This window comes from Crinia signifera, chromosome 11, assembly GCF_055691185.1.
Source record: "Crinia signifera chromosome 11, ASM5569118v1, whole genome shotgun sequence".
NCBI lineage: Eukaryota > Metazoa > Chordata > Amphibia > Anura > Myobatrachidae > Crinia > Crinia signifera.
In genome coordinates this window covers 83,279,251-83,294,953 of record NC_139227.1, presented here as the reverse complement: position 1 = coordinate 83,294,953, position 15,703 = coordinate 83,279,251, and the positions used below count along the sequence as shown (strand labels likewise).

The 15,703-nt window shown below is 46.0% G+C and overlaps 2 long non-coding RNA genes across 6 annotated transcripts in view; both read left to right on the top strand.

Moving 5' to 3' along the window:
- Nucleotides 1–15,703, top strand: part of LOC146046264 (uncharacterized) — a 169,477-nt gene that overhangs the window by 70,482 nt on the left and 83,292 nt on the right. The gene's annotated exons all lie outside the window — the stretch shown is intronic.
- The window catches only part of LOC146046265 (uncharacterized), a 50,119-nt gene that overhangs the window by 1,030 nt on the left and 33,386 nt on the right, over nt 1–15,703 (top strand). Inside the window, exons 1-5 of one of the 4 annotated variants that reach the window (XR_014465823.1) lie at nt 4,005–4,117; nt 8,000–8,129; nt 9,793–9,948; nt 12,480–12,567; nt 13,786–14,615. This is a non-coding gene — a long non-coding RNA (uncharacterized LOC146046265). Of the gene's footprint in view, nt 1–4,004; nt 4,118–7,999; nt 8,130–9,792; nt 9,949–12,479; nt 12,568–13,785; nt 14,634–15,703 lie in introns of those variants that run through there. The other 3 variants (XR_014465821.1, XR_014465822.1, XR_014465824.1) reach the window with 3 other exon arrangements.

Genomic DNA, 15,703 nt, shown 5'->3' with positions numbered 1-15,703 from the left:
TGCAATGGGATTTTAACTCATTTGCATGGGTGTGAATGGATTTGCAGCCAGGGGCGGATCCAGGATAAAATGACAGGGTGGGCACCATGATAAAAGAGGGATTAGGTGGGGGAGGGGCAGTGTTAGTGGTGCCAGTGTACATGCTAAGAGAGCGGCAGAGAGAGGGTGGCAATGGGAATAAAAATAGGCCCTGGCATTTAAAGTATGCAGGCCCACCATGGCGACAAAAGTGAAGGATGTAGTTGTGCAGAAAAGGGTGTGTGGCCACTCAACAGGGGGCGTGTCCTGGAGTGTAGTGTACAACACCATATACAACTTCTACACATTATGCAACAAAATACTAGACCCCATTATACTTGCCCCTTACACATGATGCCAAATGGAAGGAGCCAAAATTCACATAATGCCACATGGATAGAGACAAAATTCAAATAATGCCACATGGATTGTGTCAAAATTCACATAATGCCACACGGATTGAGCCAAAATTTACATAATGCCAAATGGAATGAGCCAAAATTCACATAATGCCACATGGATTGTGTCAAAATTCACATAATGCCACATGGATTGTGTCAAAATTCAAATAATGCCACATGGATTGTGTCAAAATTCACATAATGCCACACGGATTGAGCCAAAATTCACATAATGCCGCACGGATTGAGCCAAAATTCACATAAAGCCACATGGATTGAGCCAAAATTCACATAATGCCACACAGATTGAGCCAAAATTCACATAATGCCACACAGATTGAGCCAAAATTCACATAATGCCACACGGATTGAGCCAGAATTCACATAATGCCACACAGATTAAGCCAAAATTCACAATACACTTCATAAACAGGGACATTGTCCACCAAAGGCGGGCATTAATCATTTTCACCATAATGTCCATTACGCGTTAAGTTACACGCCATTATGTCCATTATGTATTATGCCAAACACCATAATGCCTATTAAAAATTATGCTACATAAGTGCTGCTTATCTACATGCTCATTGCCAAGGGTTCCATGCTCATTGCCAGAGGTTCCATGCTCGTTGCTATGTGGGATTACATGCTCATTGCCAAGGGGGGATACATGCTCGCGGTAAATGGGGGACAGCCGCCGCCATGCAGAAGTGATAGCCACTGACAGTGGCAGAGCCTGGCTGTATTCAGAGCACTGCAGGCCCCAGCAAATTGAAATAATACCCCTTTCACACCAGAAAATGCATTCCCAGGTTGGCCCCTTTTACACAAGCCTAGTCCCTGCATTTTCTGGTGTGAGGGGGAGAGAAAACCACCCCTCCCCTTTAACCAGTTATCTCATTTAACCGGCTATATCTTCGGAACCAACTGACTCATTTACATGAGACAAGTATCATATTGAAGAACTTTTGAGTGGGCTTTGAATGATTTTGGTCCAGTGAAACTGGAACATTTGGTTCCAGAGTAATCTGCCCTCAAACAACATGAACAGCCATGAAATTACATTTCAAAAATAAAAATATAGGTTTACACGCAATATCTCTGGAACCGATTGACCGATATGGACCAGCCTGGTATCATATTGAAGGCCCAGTGATTTAGAATTAAATGAGATCAACCACAAACTTACATGATGTCAGGGGGGGAACTGGTAGCCGTCGGAACTGGGTGGGGGTCGGAATTGACGGGTCCCATATTATCCTATGGGGAAAAACGTTACAGCTTTGCAAGGCGATATCTCCGGTTCCCACGGGGCTAGAGACGCGGGGCTAGATTCGTTGGAAAGCCCTGGCCCTCAGCTACAAAATAAAATGACAGGGGGGGCACGTGCCCAGGTTCCCCCCCCCAAATCCGCCACTGTTTGCAGCCATACACTTCCATTCACAGAGCGAGGACATTAATTGAAAATGCAGGATTACACTTAAGTGGGGGGGGGGCACCTTAACTGATCGCTGGTCGGTGCACATTCGCAGCTGTAAGATCAGGTCTGAATCAGGCCCCCTGTGTGGAGAGATTTATTCCCAAACACAATGGAAGGTTCCATGGCACCCTGAAACAAAAAGGAATATGTCTTACAGTATGCGCCATAGCTGCTTTCAATATGGGATTACATGTATAGGTTTAATTATGAATCTATATAGTTAGTATTGAATATAGCAATACCTCCCAACATGACCCTCTCCAGGAGGGACACACACAATGCACTGCTCCTGCACTTCCCTCATAAGGTATGATTACCATCATCTCTGTTGAAAGAACTTTTTTTAGCAATTAACCTGTTCAACACAGGTGATGGTATTCATACAATGGGGCAGATGTATGACGGTGTGTTATGGGGGAGAAGGGGTATCAGCGCACGTTATGTGCACTGATACCGCTTCTCCCCTCATGTATAAAGGAGCCGGTGTGCGCCCCTGTCCATATCGGCGCTGCTATCTAAATGATAGCAGGCCAAATGTATGAACAGTCCGCATCGCTGAGTGTTCCACCTGCTGCTGCTATGGGCTTCGCCAGTAGCAGGCTGCCGAAGCCCTACCTCAACGCTGTCCCTGCTGTTGGCTCTGGCGTGACAAGCGAGATTCCGTGCATGCCCAGTCCAGGCGACCGGCGGGAAGGAGATAGCGCATCAGTGTAAAACTGATGCACTTTCTCCAGAAAGGGACATCACTTGAGGGGGGAGTTTGCTCTCCCCGCTTTGGCAGACAAGATGTTAATACATCTTGTCGATGTCCCTTCTGCTTCGCCTCGTTAATGAGGCGAAGCAGGAAGTGTTATAGCGGTGCGCTCATCTAGAAAATATTCTCAATTGTAGTCCGCTTATTACCCTAAGTAGTATTTCGGGTGATATTCATAAATGGTCAAAACAATTTATCTCATGGATGGGTCATGCAAACACCTTGAAAATTAACATTTTGCCACGTTTACTGTATCTCTCCCAGTAATGATCCCCCCACACATATTAACTAGTTAATTAGACTTTATATAACAGAACCATAGATGGGGGTTTAGGCGTGCCAAATGTTAAATTATATCTTTATGCAGCTCATCTCTCCCAAGCTGTCCCCTGGCATGTTAATATATGCTTGGTATGCATAGATGGGTTCAATCTTATGGATACCATGTAACCAGAGGCCTATGGGGTGGTGCACATCCCCGACTATTGCTTTTACTGTCTCCTTGTGGGACAGACTGTCCAAGACTCATGCGTTAAGTTTCTTCTCCCCCCGCGCTCTCTCCCCTCTGGGATAACCCGGCCTTTCCCGGGGGTAAAGACAAACACAACTTTAAGCACTGGCTCTCTAAAGGCTTACATTTATCACTGATATTGCCCCTTTATGTACATTTCTGACATTCACGGAATTGTAGGATAAACATACCTCCCAACTTTTGGATGTGCCAGGTCGGGACAGGGTGCGCGCCGGAGGCGTGCAGCGATTTTTTTTGGGGGCGTGGACTATCGGAAGTGGGTGTGGTCTATAACAGCGGTACTGCCACGAGGCCACGCCCCCATTTTCACCTGCGGGGCATGCCCAGCAGCTCTATGGTCTGCTGGCCAGCCCCCAGCCCCCCTGCCTGCAAGAATAGACGCTGTGCGCATGCACACAGCGTCTATTCACAGACTACAGGGGGGGACTCCCAACTGCCCCCCCCCCCCCCCCCCCCCGCCGCGGGACACTGCCGGCGGCCGGAGGGACGCGGGAATGTCCCAAAATATCGGGATAGCTGGGAGGTATGGATAAATACAATATCCCCTCTCAGTACTTTTTTTCAATACCTGGAACTTCTCAGGGCTGGAATGGCCATCTGGCACTTCTGGCAAATGCCAGAAGGGCCGATGGCCAGGTGGGCCGAATTTGAGTCTTTTCTGAGAGGACGGATGTGCTGGCGGCCGGAGTAGTACATGAGATTGCTGCTCTCCTCTCAGCCAGTGTCACTGCTCCCTGCAGTACCGCGGGGTGCCTCTAGGTGTCTCTTGCTTTGTGCTCAGCTATGAGGAGCACAAAGTGAAAGCTGTTAGCTAAAGTGACAGAGGAAGATGGTGTACACGCAGCTCGGAGGCAGGAGCAGGCAGCATCGTGGCTGGGGGAGAGACCTGAATCCAGACATCACATTCAGGAGCTGGGATCATACAGTAGAAGGTAGTATTGTTATTGTGTATTTTATTTACTCCGTCTCCTCTCTCTCGGTTTCTGTCCTGTCTGTCTCACTCTCTCTCCATCTGTCTTTCTATAGTCTCTTCTCTCACCCCTCTCTGTCTCTCCCCCCCACCCCCTTTCTGTCTCTCCCCCCACCCCCCCCCTCTCTGTCTCTCCCCCCCACCCCCCCTCTCTGTCTCTCCCCCCCCACCCCCCTCTCTGTCCCTCCCCCCCCCACCCCCCCTCTCTGTCTCTCCCCCCCCACCCCCCTCTCGGTCTCCCCCCCCCCCACCCCCCCCTCTCTGTCTCTCCCGCCCCCCACCTCTGTCTCTCCCCCCCCACCTCTGTAACTCCCACCCCCCCCTCTCTGTCTCTTCCCTGTGGGGTCTTGTTATTATACAGGCTGTGAGGTCCAGTTGTTGTTGTTATTATTATAATACAGGGGGAGCAACCTGTTGCGTTCTGTTATTATACAGGGGATCAGCCTGTGGGGTCCAGTTATTAATATAATACAGGGGGAGCAGCCTGTTGTGTTCTGTTATTATACAGGGGATCAGTCTTTGGGGTGCAGTTATTAATATAATACAGGGGGAGCAGCCTGTTGTGTCCTGTTATTTTACAGGGGGAGCAGCCTGTGGGGTCCAGATTGTTTTATATTCTGTAATGGGCATTACGGTGTGTTTCATAATGTGTAATGTCTCCTTTCCATGACACCACGCCCCCTTTTCCCCACACGGCAGGTGGGCCTGTGTGCTCAAAATGCCAGGGCCGATTTCTGTTCCCAGTCCGGCCCTGCACTCCACAATACAACACTCACGTAACTCTTTGGTGAAGTCCACCATAGAATCATTATGCTCCCTTCACTCCTCCTCTAAGGGCCTCACCTCCACGATTGATCGCCATATGCTTAAACATACAGTAACTCACCCCATTGGCTTCACACGAGACCTACAAATATAATTGGGGACTAATACTTGGGGGGCAGATTAGACAGAACCTAGTATCCTCTACGGTACTTGTTTCCTAGCACGGCCACACCGATTTACATCGGGGTGGTCGTGTCGGAAAAATCGGGTCGATCGCATCGCATGCGATTTGGTCGGATGCGATCGACGCGACCGACCGATTTTCGACCCGATTTTTTTATTGAATGAAATGTAAATCGGGTCCCTGGGACCCGATTTTACATTGGATTCAATGTAAAATATTCCCAACCCCCCCAAATTTAACGCCGTAAACCCCACCCCACGATAGACGCCAACCCGAAGCGTGGCGAGCGCAGCGAGCCCGCGAGGGGCGGCGGTGCGCGTCCTCCGACCTTTTCATTCCCCTACTATCCACGTCGGCGTGGAGTTGAGAATAGAATAGTGTGGCGAGCGCAGCGAGCCACCGAGCCCGAAGCGTGGCGAGCGCAGCTAGCCCCGCGAGGGGACGCGTATACCTGTGAAGTTATACGCGTCCCCTCGCGGGGCTCGCTGCGCTCGCCACGCTTCGGGCTCGCTGCGCTCGCCACACTATTCTATTCTCAACTCCACGCCGACGTGGATAGTAGGGGAATGAAAAGGTCGGAGGACGCGCACCGCCGCCCCTCGCGGGCTCGCTGCGCTCGCCACGCTTCGGGTTGGCGTCTATCGTGGGGTGACGACGGGGACATCTATAATGTGAAATGGGTCATATTGGCCCATTTCACATTTTTCAAATTTTTTCACGATTTCAATGTTAAAAAATATTTTAACTTTGAAGCCTATGGAAAAATCGGGGGCATCGCGTCGGGACCAATGTTAATGGTCCCGACCGACGCGATGCCCCCGATATTTTACCTTTCCCAACACGATTTCAATGTTAAAATATTTTTTAACATTGAAGCCTATGGGGAAATCGGGGGCATCGCGTCGGTCGCGTCGGGACCAATGTTAATGGTCCCGACCGACGCGATGCCCCCGATATTGTGTCCTAGCCGGCAAAATGGACCTGATTTCAAAGGAAATCGGGTCCATCGTATGGATCGTGTACCTTAACTTAAAGGTACACGATCCATAAGATTGTGGCCGTGCTAGGAAACAAGTACCTCCTCTACCACCTCTATTAAACACAAACAAAATTTAGTTAAAATATACACACGCTGGTTTCTACCCCCGACTCGTTTGAATAAAGCCTTTCCGACCTCATCAGATTTGTGCTGGAGAGGTTGTGGACTTAAGGGTACACTGCTCCATTTTTTGGGGATTGCCCCAAAATAGTCTCGGCCTGGAAAGCCATCCAGAAGTTAAGGTTGACATTCCATTTTCCCCTTCTTTCTTTTTATTCCCTCGGAATATTCCAAAAATAGCAAAACCCACTATGAAACTCATGTGGCAAATTCTTAATGCAATGAAATGCAAAAATAGCCCGTCTTTGGAAATCCCAAATGGTTCCGTCAGGGGCAGCTGTTACCACTGCTATTTGGGACACATATCATATGGAATTCATGTGTAACATAATGGGAAGTAATGCGCTGAAACATGGGCCCCCTGGCTAGCCAATCATAAAGCCCCTCCACCCCTAAAAAAATTTTTTTTATGGTCTCTCTCCTTTTAAGATATGGAGCTTGTCTTAAAATTAAATTGGATGATGTTTTCTGCACTGTGGCAATCTCATGTTCATACGACCTGACTGATTCAGCATATGTCTCACTGTGCACAAAATGATGGATACAAGATATTGACTGCGCCCTGGCTACTGCAGCCTGTGAACACCAAGGATGTACCACACATCCACAGAAACAATGAAAACAGAAAAAGATGGTGATCACTGGCGCTGTACCCCCAAACACAATGAATATAAATAGTCCGCAATATCTAGCGACCTGAATAGAAGATCAAGTGTCCATCAGGATTATTTCACAGAAGTGGTGCCCAGTATTGCGGACTATTTATATTCATTGTGTATGGAGGTACAGTGTCTCACTGTGTACTACTGCAGTGGTACTCAACCTGTGGGTCCTGACCTTCTTGATATGGGGTCGCGACTCCATGTTGCTGACCATCAAGCTGATGACTTTTCTAATCTCAGTCAGTGATTCACGGAGTCTGAAAAATCTGTTGAATTGTTTATTTTAGACTCCTCCCATCAGTTTGTGCCTCCACAATGCTGCCATGCAGGTGCTCTCTGCTGACTACACATGTCATGTGATCTTCTGCAGTAACTTTTTGGGTTCCTGTAATTATTTTTATTGTCTGGTGGGGTCCCAGAGCAAAATAGTTTGAGGACCCCTGTATCACTGCCTATTACCGATTTCCCCCTTTTCCTTCTGTCTACTCTCCCTCCCATTGTTCATACATTGTATTATTGCAAAAACCTTTCAATAAACAGTTTGAAAAAAAAAAAAAAAAAAAGACTTTTAGTCCTGGGGCCTGTTCCTATATTAGAAGAACACCTTGGACCAGCAATGTGCAAATGGCCTTTGTGAGGTGCATTTTCTACATTCCAGAGTCACAATTAGTCACTTACAGATGTGTCCTCCTACATCATTGCTAAACAGCCCTTCTAGTTGCACCACATACTCTGATGAGACTCTGTATCACTGAGCATCTTTTTGTTGAGGTTTTCCATAAAAATGTGTCTTATTCACATCACTATGCACATAGAAAACACATGCAGCTTCTGCTGATTAAAATGAGATGCCTATATTCTGTGTGTGACTGTGGCTTTATCTCAATATGAGATGCATTTTCAGCAAAGAAAGATGCCCAACATTAGCAGAGCTGCCCAGGGACTGCCGACTCACGGTGCATGGCGTATTGAGGCTCAATGTATAAGGACACATCTATATGATGCATAGAATGTATATCAGGTGCTGTATATATTTAAACAAGTCCTTAGTAAAGAAAATGTCCCTTATTACAGAGATATTAAACCAGAAAACATCCTGATTGGTGCTGCCGGACACATCATAATAGCCGACTTTGGTCTGGCTGTGAGTAAGATCCATGGAGCGACCGGAAGCGGGGGAACCCCAGGCTACATTGCCCCAGAGGTGAGGATAGACTGTTACAGTGTTACATTGTAGGGAGTATATTATTTCTATTCTAATATGTAGGGTTTGTATGCTAAGGTTAATATGGAGGATAGAGCGTGGCATTTCTATATATTTACTTCCTCTTTGTCATGTCGGGGCAGTGCCCAGATTGTCCCCATTACCATGCAGCATGTCCTATTGCCCAACATGATGACTCATAGGGTGAGAGATTCAGAAAGTGAGAGAGTTGGTAAGAAATCTCCATATTTTTTTAAAGTGGCAATCATTTACACTGCAAAACCAGTTTGATTTAGCAGTGTAAATGATTGCTGCTTAAAAAAATCTGGAGATTTCTTACCAAATCTCTCACTTTCTGAATCTCTCATCCGATTAAATTTCACCCCAAGTGTGGCCAGCATTAAAGTCACTGACACACAGGTGTACGCGCAGCATTAGATCATTACATTTCCCCTGCCAACAATCTCAGTCTTCACCTGATCATCTTATATACTGTATCATACTTCTATATCCTGTTCTTCATTCTTCCTTCTAATATAATATGTATTGCAACTCTGATGTATGTTTTTACTTGGCTGTACATAGTGTAGTATAAGTTTCATTATAGCAAACACCCAATTTACAGAAGATATGGTTATGAATGGCTCACTGTGAATCGGGGTTCAGGATCATCCCTCTCTAATGTTTTTATGGAGATTTTTCAGGGGTTTGTTTGTTTTTGTTCTCGTTCTCATTGTGCACTATGGGTCTTATGCTGCTTTCCCACTGCAGACCAGTTTAAAGTACTGGTAATCTTAAATGGTATTTAAAACGGTATTAGCATTCCCACTGCAGCAGATTACCGTTTTAAATACCATTTAAGTACCATTCCCATTGCAGTGAACCGTGTAAAATGTAGAGTGCCTAACCCCCCCCCCCCCCCAGTGTAAAGAGTGCCTAATCCCTCCCCCCCTCCCAAGTGTAAAGAGTGCCTAACCCCCGTACCTGCCCTGTGCCCCCACCTCCCCTCCCCTTGTACTTACCTGCACGGGGATGCAGGGCAGTGGGGAGGCAGTGGGGGTACATGCAGGGTACAGGCAGTCCCAGTGCCTGATGAGAACTAGTAGTTCTCACTTTGCGCATATGTAATGAGTGCACGTGCATAATAATGAGCCACTCATTACATATGCGCATATGTAATGAGCGGCTCTTTATTATGCACGTGCACTCATTACACATGCACAAAGTGAGAACTACTAGGTCTCATCAGGCACTGGGACTGCCTGGAGGCTAAATAACATTTAAGAGGCATTCCCACTGCCTCTTAAACGTTATTTTAAGACCATTTAGCTTTAAACGGTATTTCAACTCTGGCACTTTCCCACTGCAGCCTTAAAACGGTAAATTGCGCTGAAAATCGGCAATTTACCGTTTTTTAGCTGCAGTGGGAAAGGGGCATTATTTGGATTTGTATGTTTATGTACAAATCTGATGGTGGGTTCACTGCACATGTGCAGAACAGGTCCTGTGACGTCGCAGACAATGCACCCTAAGCCACAGGCTGTGGCCACATGGTACCATGCAGTATCCTCCCTGTGTGCCCCTCTATGTTACTATTCCTCAGCGGTACTGTCATGTATATAACGCTGATTTATTTAGTGACCTGTTTCCCTCATTCTGACAGATGCAATTCCACTAACAGTACGACGCTGGTGTGGATTGGTACGCTCTTGGAGTGGTCCTTTTCCGAATGACATCTGGAAGATCCCAGTTTGACTGTCAGCTCTCTACATTGGCAAGCTGCAGCCTGAACCTTGATGCAAGGGACATCATTGAAGTGGTGAGTGGGAGTAGATCCTCAGTATACTAGGTACAAGGACAGGAACAACAATAAAGTAGCGCTAAATACCAATGAGGAATTAAATTAAATTGACATTTAATAATACACATAAAAAAAAAGTAAATACACAAATTAAACCACAGGCACCTATGGCAAATATTATGGGCTGGATAGTTCAGTGGGGATCGTTCCTATATATACCGCCGTTAGTAGAGGCTTGTTACTCACAGTGTGGCCTCCGATAGGAACATGTTTGGCGTCTACTGCATGGAATATACATATCCAGTTGTACAGTGAAACGCGATAGGAGCTGAGAGCCCATCATAGAAACATAGAATGTGACGGCAGATAAGAACCACTTGGCCCATCTAGTCTGCCCCTTTTTTAAACATTACCTCCAACCATATTTGATCCTTATTTCTTTGTAAGGATATCAATATGCCTATCCCAAGCATGTTTAAATTGTATTACTGTATTTACCTCTACCAGCTCTGATGGGAGGCTATTCCACTTATGTACTACTCTTTCTGTGAACCAATTCTTCCTCAAATTTCCCCTGAATCTTCCTAGTTTCATTACATGTCCTGTTGCTCCTCTTCCTGTGAAGAATGTCTCCCACCTGTACCTTTTTAAAACCCTTGATATATTTGAAAGTTTCTATCATGTCCCCCCTTTCCCTTCTCTGCTCTAAAGTATACATATTAACCCCTTCACGACATATGACGTATATATACGTCATATTGCCGTTGCGGGGGAATCAAGCCAGCTCACGGAGTGAGCTGGCTTGAAAGAGAGCAGGTAATGGCTGTATATTACAGCCAGGTCCCTGCTCTCACGGGCACGAGCGGCGAGTTCGCCGATCGTGGCCGTTTAACCCTTTAAGCACCGCGGGCAAAGCGCCCGCAGTGCTTAAATAGCTGATCGGAGGGGGGGCGCCCCCCTCCGGCGCCGATCGGGGCCCCCCGCAGCGAGATCGGAGGGTGCCGATCGGTTGCCATGGTAGCCAGGGGTCTAATGTAGACCCCTGTGCTGGCCGTATATGCATACCTATTACATCCTGCCTCAGGCAGGATGTAATAGGAAGTGCATAAAATCACTACGTTCAGCCATAGAGCTCTATGGCTGAACCTAGTACAGGCGATCGCGCCCCCTAGTGGTCAAGTACACTAGGGGGCCTTGTAGTAAAAGTAAAAAAAAAAAAAAAAATCAAGTTTAAAAATAAAAAAAAATAAAAAAATATTAAAAGTTCAAATCACCCCCCTTTCCCCATTTCCCAAATAAAAATAAAAAATAAATAAAAAAAATAAACATATTTGGTATCGCCGCGTTCCTAAAAGTCCGATCTATTAAAATATAACATTAGTTATCCTGCACGGTTAAAGGCGTAAACGGAAAATAATCCCCAACGCCAAAACTACGTTTTTTGGTCGCATCGCGTACCCAAAAAAAAATAACTAAAAGAGATCAGAAAGTCGCCCATATCCCATAATGGTATTAATTAAAAAGTACACTTCAGCCCGCAAAAAATGAGCCCTCACCCAGGTCCGTAGGTGGAAAAATAAAAAAGTTATAAGCCGCAGAACATGGCGACGCAACGCAAATTAGAAAAACCGTAAAAGTTGCGATTTTTTTTTTTAGTGGTAAAACATAACGAAAACTATATAAGTTTGGTATCGCCAGAATCATAACGACCCATAGAATAAAGATAACCCATCATTTTAAACAAACTATGAACTCCAAAAAAACCGTAACCAGCGCAAAATTGTGCAATGGCGTTTTTTTTTTTTTTTACCCCACATTGAATTATTTCCTGATTCCCCAGAATATTATACGGTATAGTAAATGGTACCATTACAAAGTACAACTTGTCCCGCAAAAAAAAAGCCCTCATGTGTCTATATAGCCGGAAAATTAAAAAAGTTACGCTTATTTGAACGCAAGGAGGAAAAAAAAAAAAAAATTACCTTAAAAGGCAATGTCGTGAAGGGGTTAAGATCTTTTCGTCTTTCCTGGTACGTTTTGTGATGTAGGCCATGCACCATTCTAGTTGCCCTTCTTTGTACTGTCTCCCAAGAGTGGCATCTACCACTCCAACCTGTGCACTACTGTACTTTATACTGGATCCGGACCAGCGGCCAATCTTTGGGAACTTTCCACAGCCGCAGATACTCCAGTGAGACTCCTCACTTGCTATCACCGTTACGTAGTATACTGCTGCTATGCATTCCATGTCGGATTAATTCCCCAGGTGGACATTTATGGTAAATATACCTTACTCATCCACAGAGAGATTTATTGGAGACTGTGCTTACTATATGTGGACCCCTACTAATGGCGGTATATATAGGAACGGATCCCCAATGAACTATCCAGCCCACAGTATTTGTCATAGGTGCCTGTGCTTTTATTTGTTTTATGTACGGTATTTATTCATTTATTGTAAAATTTTTGTTTATGTGCATTATGAAATGTCAATTCAATTTAAATCCTCAGTGGTATTTAACACTACTTTATTTTCCTTTCTTTTTCAGTACACAGGAATTTACTCCCTTCCTCTAAGTAGCTGCTCGGCCAACTGAGAGTACAAGAATAATGCTTCCCTTGTTTGCCCAGATTGAGGTACCAGAATAATGCTTCCCTTGTTTGCCCAGATTGAGGTACCAGAATAATGCTTCCCTTGTTTGCCCAGATTGAGGTACCAGAATAATGCTTCCCTTGTTTGCCCAGATTGGGGTACAAGAATAATGCTTCTCTTGTTTGCCCAGATTGAGGTACCAGAATAATGCTTCCCTTGTTTGCCCAGATTGGGGTACCAGAATAATGCTTCCCTTGTTTGCCCAGATTGGGGTACAAGAATAATGCTTCCCTTGTTTGCCCAGATTGGGGTACAAGAATAATGCTTCTCTTGTTTGTCCAGATTAGGGTACAAGAATAATGCTTCCCTTGTTTGCCCAGATTGAGGTACCAGAATAATGCTTCCCTTGTTTGCCCAGATTGAGGTACCAGAATAATGCTTCCCTTGTTTGCCCAGATTGAGGTACCAGAATAATGCTTCCCTTGTTTGCCCAGATTGGGGTACAAGAATAATGCTTCCCTTGTTTGCCCAGATTGAGGTACCAGAATAATGCTTCCCTTGTTTGCCCAGATTGGGGTACCAGAATAATGCTTCCCTTGTTTGCCCAGATTGGGGTACAAGAATAATGCTTCCCTTGTTTGCCCAGATTGGGGTACAAGAATAATGCTTCTCTTGTTTGTCCAGATTAGGGTACAAGAATAATGCTTCCCTTGTTTGCCCAGATTGAGGTACCAGAATAATGCTTCCCTTGTTTGCCCAGATTGAGGTACCAGAATAATGCTTCCCTTGTTTGCCCAGATTGGGGTACCAAAATAATGCTTCTCTTGTTTGTCCAGATTGGGGTACAAGAATAATGCTTCCCTTGTTTGCCCTGATTGGGGTACAAGAATAATGCTTCCCTTGTTTGTCCAGATTGGGGTACCAGAATAAAGGGTACTTGTGTATTTTCTGGGCGCACGATATATCGCATCGCATGCCACTAATTAAGGCATGCGATGCAACGGTACCTGATTTTCCCTTGAAATGATCGGGAGGTGCTAATGAAGTACAAATCGCATTGCATTGTATGCCTTTGTATGGCATGCGATGCAATGCGATTTAACACATCCCGCCCATTCGTAATCCCGCCCTCTGGCACATCTGGCAGAATTTCACTCTGAGGGTATTTTGTGAGGAGAGAAGAAGTGTGTTGCTGAGCTGGTGTTTTCGTGAGGTGATTTTGCTGTGATTTTTATCCGATTACTTTGGATTATGTTCCACAGGATTACGTTGGCTGTGATTTCCATCGGAATGGCTGCATCTTCATCAGTATCGGTGAGTCTGTTCAGTCTGGCGCAGACCGAAGAGAAAGCTGTCCGTTTTCTGCAGGACCATTCTCTTCTGCCGGTGACAGCCACCTGCGCAAATGGACATCCCATGCGGCTGTCCATTAAGGAGTACAAATGGCGTTGTTACATAAAGAGCTGCGGGAAGAAGGAGAGTCTGAGGGCAGCCCTTTTCTTCCCAGGACGCCGACTTTCTTTGGTGAAGTTATTTCGCTTCATCTTCTGCTGGTGAGGAGCTGACTTCTATCGACTTCTGCGACCGTCACCTCAATATGTCGAATAAGACAGCAGTCATGTACAACGCCTTAATGCGGGAGGCATGTGAGCTGGACTTGGCCCAGGCATGATCGTTGAAATTGATGAAACTCTTTTTGTTCGACGACAGGCTAACGTGGGCCGAGTGCTCCCACAGCAGTGGGTGTTTGGGGGAGTCTGTAGAGAAACAGGTCAATGCTTCATGATGCCTGTCCCGCAATGGGACGCTTCCACACTTATGGCGGCAATCTGTGACAATATAGAGCCCGGCACGAGCATCTTCAGTGACTGCTGGCTTGCGTACAGCACAGAAGCACTGGAGAGGGCTGGATACGTTCACGCACGCGTGAACCACAAATATAACTTTATAGACCTGCAGAGTGGAGCGCACACTCAAAATATAGAGCGACTGTGGGGATGCGCTAAATGGCGTAACAAGCGCCAGCGGGGCACAGCTCGGCAGAACCTGGACAGATATATGCAGGAATTCGTATGGCGGAAATGCCTAGCAGGTGACACCCCGTTCCCACGTATGTTACAAGCATTAACTCTGCTCGCTAAATGAAATTGACTCTTGATGATTTTTAATTATAATAATTGTTAGATTTCATCGTTATCTTTCTTATTGTTATTTTTGAATTATATTTATTGTTCTATGTGATAATTATCTTTGTATGTAATCATTGTCTTTATTGTTCATATATAATCATTTTCTTCTACAGTTATTCGTTAACTCCTGTTGTCATTACTGTGTCAGATGAATGATATTGGTGTTGTGAATGTGTCCACAAGGTCCACAGCCAGCCCACTATCAACACTAACCCGAAGCGCGTGAGCGCTGCGAGCCCGCGAGGGGCGGCGGTACGCGTCCTCCGACCTTTTCATACCCCCACTATCCACGTCGTTGTGGAGTTGACTTTATATAGTGTGGCGAGCACAGCGAGCCACCGAGCCCGAAGCGTGGCGAGCGCAGCGAGCCCCATGAGGGGACGCAGAATATATGTGAAGTAATCCACGTCCCCTCGCGGGGCGCGGGGCGCTCGCCACACTATATAAATTCAACTCCACGCCGACGGGGATAGTGGGGGTATGAAAAGGTCGGAGGATCCTGTGTACCGCCACCAGAATAATACTTCACTTGTTTGCCCAGATTGAGGTACCAGAATAATGCGTCCCTTGTTGGTCCAGATTGAGGGACTAGAATAATGCTTCCCTTGTTGGTCCAGATTGAGGTACCAGAATAATGCTTCCCTTGTTTGCCCAGGTTGAGGTACCAGAATAATGCTTCCCTTGTTTGCCCAGGTTGAGGTACCAGAATAATGCTTCCCTTGTTGGTCCAGATTGGGGTTCCAGAATAATGCTTTCCTTGTTTGCCCAGATTGAGGTACCAGAATAATGCGTCCCTTGTTGGTCCAGATTGAGGTACAAGAATAATGCTTCCCTTGTTGGTCCAGATTGAGGTACCAGAATAATGCTTTCCTTGTTTGCCCAGGTTGAGGTACCAGAATAATGCTTCCCTTGTTTGCCCAGGTTGAGGTACCAGAATAATGCTTCCCTTGTTGGTCCAGATTGGGGTTCCAGAATAATGCTTCCCTTGTTG